Source organism: Myotis brandtii, unplaced genomic scaffold (assembly GCF_000412655.1).
Source record: "Myotis brandtii unplaced genomic scaffold, ASM41265v1 scaffold1032, whole genome shotgun sequence".
NCBI classification, from domain to species: domain Eukaryota; kingdom Metazoa; phylum Chordata; class Mammalia; order Chiroptera; family Vespertilionidae; genus Myotis; species Myotis brandtii.
The window spans coordinates 203,790-209,611 of record NW_005353467.1 but is presented as its reverse complement, the minus strand read 5'-3'; the positions used below and the strand labels follow the sequence as shown (position 1 = coordinate 209,611).

The following is a 5,822-nucleotide window of genomic DNA, read 5'->3' as shown; positions in this document are numbered from 1 at the left end:
CAATCCCCCGGGGAGCAGGCCTAAGCCAGCAGGTGGTCATCCCCCAAGGGGTCCCAGACTGCGAGAGGGCACAGGCTGGGCTGAGGGACCCCCCACCCCCGAGTGCACAAATTTTTGTGCACTGGGCCTCTAGTATATCTTTAAAAGGCTAAGTGACCGGCCGACCAGCCAACTGGCCGGTAACTATGATGCGCACTGATCACGAGGGGGCAAATGCTCAAACTGGAGTTGCTGAGCAACAGCAACTTTGCAGAGTGCCCTCTCGTACTCCAGGATCCCTTCAATCCCTGCAAGCCAGGCTGGAGGGACCCCACTCACTCCACAGACACCCTTTGAGCCCCAGCACCGCCTCAGATGTGGCCGGCCAGGGAGGGCCCACAGGAGGTTGGATCCAGGGCATGTCCGGCCTATCTCCCCCAGTCCCGCCCTGCTGGCCACCATTTCCTTTCAATGTGCACGAATCCGTTCACTGGGCCTCTTATTTATGATAAAAACTCTCAGCAAACTGGGAACAGAGGGATCATACCTGAACATAATAAAGATCATATATGACACACTCACAGCCTTATGACCCAGCAATTCCACTTCTGGGTATATATTTGAAGAAACCTGAAACACGAATTTGAAAGCACATATGCACCACTTTGTTCACTGCAACGTTATTTATAGAAGCCCAGCGCGCAAAATCACGTGGCCCTGCCCACCCACGCCCGCCTCACCGCACTTGCAGTCCTGCCCACCTGCGTGCGCCCCACCTGCCGCCCCGTCACGCTCACAGCCCTGCCCACCCGTGTGCCTTGCACGCTCACAGCCCCTCCCGTCCACACCGGTCTTTGGTCGTTACGGCATTAGGGCCACGGGCTTTTTATATAAATAGATAGCCAAGATCTTTAAGCAGCCCAAGTGTTCATCAGTAGGTGAGAAGATATAAAAGCTCTGGTACATTTACACAATGGAATACTAATTGGCCATAAAAAAGAAAAACTTACCTTTTAGGACAGCATGGATGGACATGGAGAGCAATATGCTAAGTAAAATAAGCCAGTGAGAGAATGAGAAATTCTATGATTTCACTTACATGTGGAATCTAATGAACAAAATAAACTAAAATAGAAACAGACTCATAGAGACAGAGAACAGACTGACAGCTGGTCAGAGAGCAGGGGTACTAAGGACTGGGTGAAAAAGGTGAAGTGATTAAACAAAACAACAACAACCAATTCACAAACACCAACAATAGTATGCTGATTACCAGATGGAAAGGGGAGGTAGAAGAGGGTAAAGGAGAAATAAGTGGTGATGGATGCAGACTTTACTTTGTTTGGCGAACACACAATATAATATACAGATGATGTACTATAGAATTGTACACTTGAAACCTATAAAATTTTATTAATGTCACCCCAATAAAATCAATTTAAAATTTTTTTTAAATTCCTCTGCAGTCAATACCCCCGCCACCTCTGATCCCAGTCAACCACTAATCTGCTTTATTACTGGCTCGAGGCCCGGTGCACAAAATTCGTGCACTGGAGGGGCATTCCCTCAGCACAGCCTGCACCCTCTCATAGTCCTGGACCCCTCGGGGGATGTCCACCTGCGGGGAGCAGGCCTAAGCCAGCAGTCGGACATCCCTCTGGTAGTCTGGGACCCCTCGCTTCTTACCGCCCCACTGCTTGCTGCTCCTTACTGCTCAGCTCACTGCTCCTTAGCACTGCCACGGAGGCAGGAGAGGCTCCCATCACTGCTGCTACGCTTGCCAGACATGAGCCCGGCTTTTGGCTGAGCGGCGCTCCCCCTGTGGGAGTGCACTGACTACCAGAGGGCAGCTCCTGTGTTCAGCGTCTGCCCCCTGGTGGTCAGTGTGCATCATAGCAATGGCTCTTCCTGATCATTCCGCCATAACAGTCGCTTAGGCCTTTATTATATAGATTAGGTGTTTTGGGGGGTTTTGGGCTCTAGCACAAATATGAATGGAATTATATAGTACATATTCTTTTGTGTCCGCTTCTTCTGCTCAGCATGTTTGCTAATGTCATGCTGTGACATTATCAGAAGTTTCCTTTTTACTGCTTGGTAGTATTTCATTGTGTACTTATTGACAGACATTTGAGCTATTGCCATGTTTGATCTCTGATCACTGGGGCATAAATCATTTGTAATGCAAGTTTTTATTTTATAACCAGGGTGGAATTTCTGGGTCATAGAATAAGTGTAAGTAAAAGTTAATCAGAACTTTTTCCAAAGTGCCTGTATCATTATACGTTCCTACTAACAACTTATGTTAAATTCCTACTGCTCTATATCCTCATCAACACTTGATATTGTTAGTCTTTTCTATTTTAACCATTCCTGTAGGCTAAATGTTGTTTATAATTTTGATTTGCATTACCCTAAATAACTAAATATGTTGAAAAATTTAAATGTGCCTATTGGAAACACAAATATCTTCTTTTGTGAAGTATCTACCCAAATCTCTTTACCAATATTGTAAATTGAGTTGTCTGACTTCTAATTAATGATTTATAGAGGTTCTTTATATTCACTGGATAAAAGTCCTTTGTCAGATATATGAATTGCAAGTATTTGCTCCCAATTAGTAGCATCTCTTTTCTTTTTCTTAACAGTGTCTTAATTTTTATTAAGTTTAACTTAACATTTTAAAAAACCGCATTGGGCAGTGGGGGCGGCCGGGAAGAGGTAAATGGGGGGAAAAGGAGACTCATGTAATACTTTAAACAATAAAGAATTTGAATTTAAAACAAACAAACAAACAACAACAAAAAAGTATTGTTAGTGCTTTTGGTATCAAGTATTAAGACTGAATACTTTCCCCTTCAGAGTGGGAACAAAATGAGGATGTATGCTTATCACTTCTATCATAATACTGAATTTGAGGACCTACACAGTACAATAAGGAAAAGAAAGAAAACAAAAAGAAAAGAGAAAGAGGAAGGAGAGAAAGGGAAGGAAGAAGGGAAGGAAGGAAGGAGGGAGGGAGGGAGGGAGGGAGTGAGGAAGAGGGGAGGAGGGTGAGGGAGGGAGAAAGAGAGAAAGAAAGAAGATAAGGAAGATACTGTATACTGATTGAAAAGGAAGAAGTAAAACTATCTTTTCAATGATTGTAGGTATGGAAAATTCTAAAACCCTAAGCAAAAGAATACTAGAATAAGTGAATTTAAAATGGCTACAAGATATAAAGGTAACATACAAAACCAACTGTATTTCTACATATTAGCAAGGAACACGTGGAAAAGGATTTTTAATCCCTTTTATAATAAAATCTAAATATTAAAAAAATGAAGAAATAAATTTGATAAAATATGCACATGGCCTGAATACTATAAAACTAAAAAAATACATTTTGCAAGAAATTAGAGCCCTGGCTGGGTGGGTCATTGGTTGGAGCATCATCCAGTACATCAAAAAGGTTTCAGGTTTGATTCCCAGTCAGGGCACATACCTAGGCTGTGGGATCAATCCCCAGGCAGGACACGTGCGGGAGGCAACCAATCGATGTTCGCTCTCTCTCTCTCTCTCCCTCCCTCCCTCCTCCCTCCTTCCCTCTCTAAAAATGAATAAAGATGTCCTCAGGTAAGGGTTAAAAAAAAGAAATTGGAGAGATATACATACCTCATTCAAGGATTCAAAGGTTCAATATTAGGATAGCAATTTCCCAAAAACTGATCTAGTAACTCAAGGCAATCCCAATTAAAATCCCAAGAAGTTTTTGAAACTAAAAAGCTGATTTTAAAATATTTATTAAAATGCACAGAACCTTTGAAAGTAAGGAACAAAGTTGGAGGATTTACACCAACCAATTTCAAACCATACATACAGCTACAGTAAGGAAGACAATATGGTATGACATATGGAGAGACATATAAATCTATAGGAGAGAGAGTCTAAAAACAGACCCACACAAATATCAAGAGTAGATTTCTAACAAAAATACCAAGGCAATTCAACAGGCAAAGGATAAGAAATTCAAAAGGGAAAGGATAATCTTCAACAAATACCATCAAAAATATTGTGTATCCAAAAAGGAAAATAATGAACCTAGACCCATACCCCACACCACACACTCTAGCAACCCCTAAAAATAGGTCATAGACCTAAATATAAAAACTAAAACTATAAAACTTTTAGAAAATTTCTATGATCTGATTTTTTCAAATACTATTTCAGGTATTTTTATATGTTAATTTTTGTAACTAATAAATATACACCTTTTGCATTTTGAAAAAGCAAAATAAAGGACCGAGAATCCTTTCAAACTTTTCAAACATGTCTTCATGTTTAAAATCAAATTTCACAACTCACTGTGCATCCCTTATCCATATTCCATGGTCATACACTCTTTCTTCAATTGAAATACAGAAATATTCAGAGGAAAAGAACAAAAATCTTAACTTCCTTACTTATGGTTCTAGTAAGAAGAGGTTACCTCCTAGGGAACTTCAGTCTTTCCCCAATAATTATTTTTGAATGCCTTTGTTAAAGTCATAATCAAATAAATCTGCCTAAGATATAATACCGTCTATAACTTTAAGTATAAAACAGCTACCAGATCATGACAATATGAAAAATGGCCCGTCCTGGTTGCTATTCATAATGCATCACAGAGATTACCCCTTTTAAAAGTGAAAGCAAATTTAAACTATTCTAAACATAATGCTCAGCCCAACAATTCAGAGGATACTTCCAGAAATATACTATTACCTACTAGTCATAAACTGTGTTTAACAAAATGATGGGTAAGAGTCAATGATAGTTTTACACAACACCAAAACATAACCTGGTTGCTATTCATAATGCATCACAGAGATTACCCCTTTTAAAAGTGAAAGCAAATTTAAACTATTCTAAACTTAATGCTCAGCCCAATAATTCAGAGGATACTTCCAGAAATATACTATTACCTACTAGTCATAAACTGTGTTTAACAAAATGATGGGTAAGAGTCAATGATAGTTTTACACAACACCAAAATTTAAAACAATACATAATGCGTTGTTGCCGCCCATTAATTTATTGTGCATAACAAATTACCCCAAAACTCTGGTTTAAAACGATGAACATTTATTATCTCACAGTTCCTCCGATCTCAGTAACTCTTGCAAAAAGTCTTCCACTTCCGTTTTGTGCCTGAGCAACTAAACCAGCAATGAGCATGAGGTCTCCCAATTATTCCCCATGGGCCTGGGTTGCAAGAGAACATGGAAGAGAAAAGCCTTCCCTGGAAAATGTGGGGCCTTTTCCCAGGATATGTGAGAAACATGAACTGTCAACTGCAGGACAGTCTACCAACATCAAAGGAAAAGTGAAACTGCACACAGGCCAAGGATGTATCCTCCGAATCCCATCAAATTAACACAAACACAAAACATTTCCTCAACTCCGTAACGGCTCTTGTCGATCTGTGTTCCGAGACAGAGAAACGTTTCTTTTTATCATTTTACAAACTGGGTTTCCAAATACGGTTTTAAGAAAGAAGGTTCCGTTACATTTTTTTAAAATAACATAAACCATTGTGACTTTATCTAAGTTTTCATTAAAAACTTCATCCAGGTGAACAAGAACCCACGTACTGTCGGTGGGAGATTTAACGAGAAACAAAGCGTAGCAAGGAAACGGTCTACCTAAGCCTTCCCCGTGCAGCTTCCTACGTGCGCAGGTCTCGGATCCGCACGTCAGAGGGGAGGCGCAGCCACTTTCATTCTATGTCTGCGGGCCAGGGAACGCATCCAGGGGCTGGCTGGCTTGTCCAAGGTCTCAGGACCTCGGGCTGGACTTCACAGGGACTCCCGGGCTGCCCACCA

At 40.9% G+C, this 5,822-nt stretch overlaps 1 protein-coding gene across 2 annotated transcripts in view; it reads right to left on the bottom strand.

Annotated features, from left to right (window-relative positions):
- MARCH8 (membrane-associated ring finger (C3HC4) 8, E3 ubiquitin protein ligase) overlaps window positions 1-5,816 on the bottom strand; it is a 126,851-nt gene extending 121,035 nt beyond the window's left edge. For both annotated transcript variants that reach the window (XM_005856580.2, XM_005856583.2), the window contains exon 1: window positions 5,643-5,816. The gene's annotated coding sequence lies outside the window, so the exon portion shown is untranslated. The remainder of the gene's footprint in view (window positions 1-5,642) is intronic.
- Window positions 5,817-5,822: the final 6 nt, after the last annotated feature.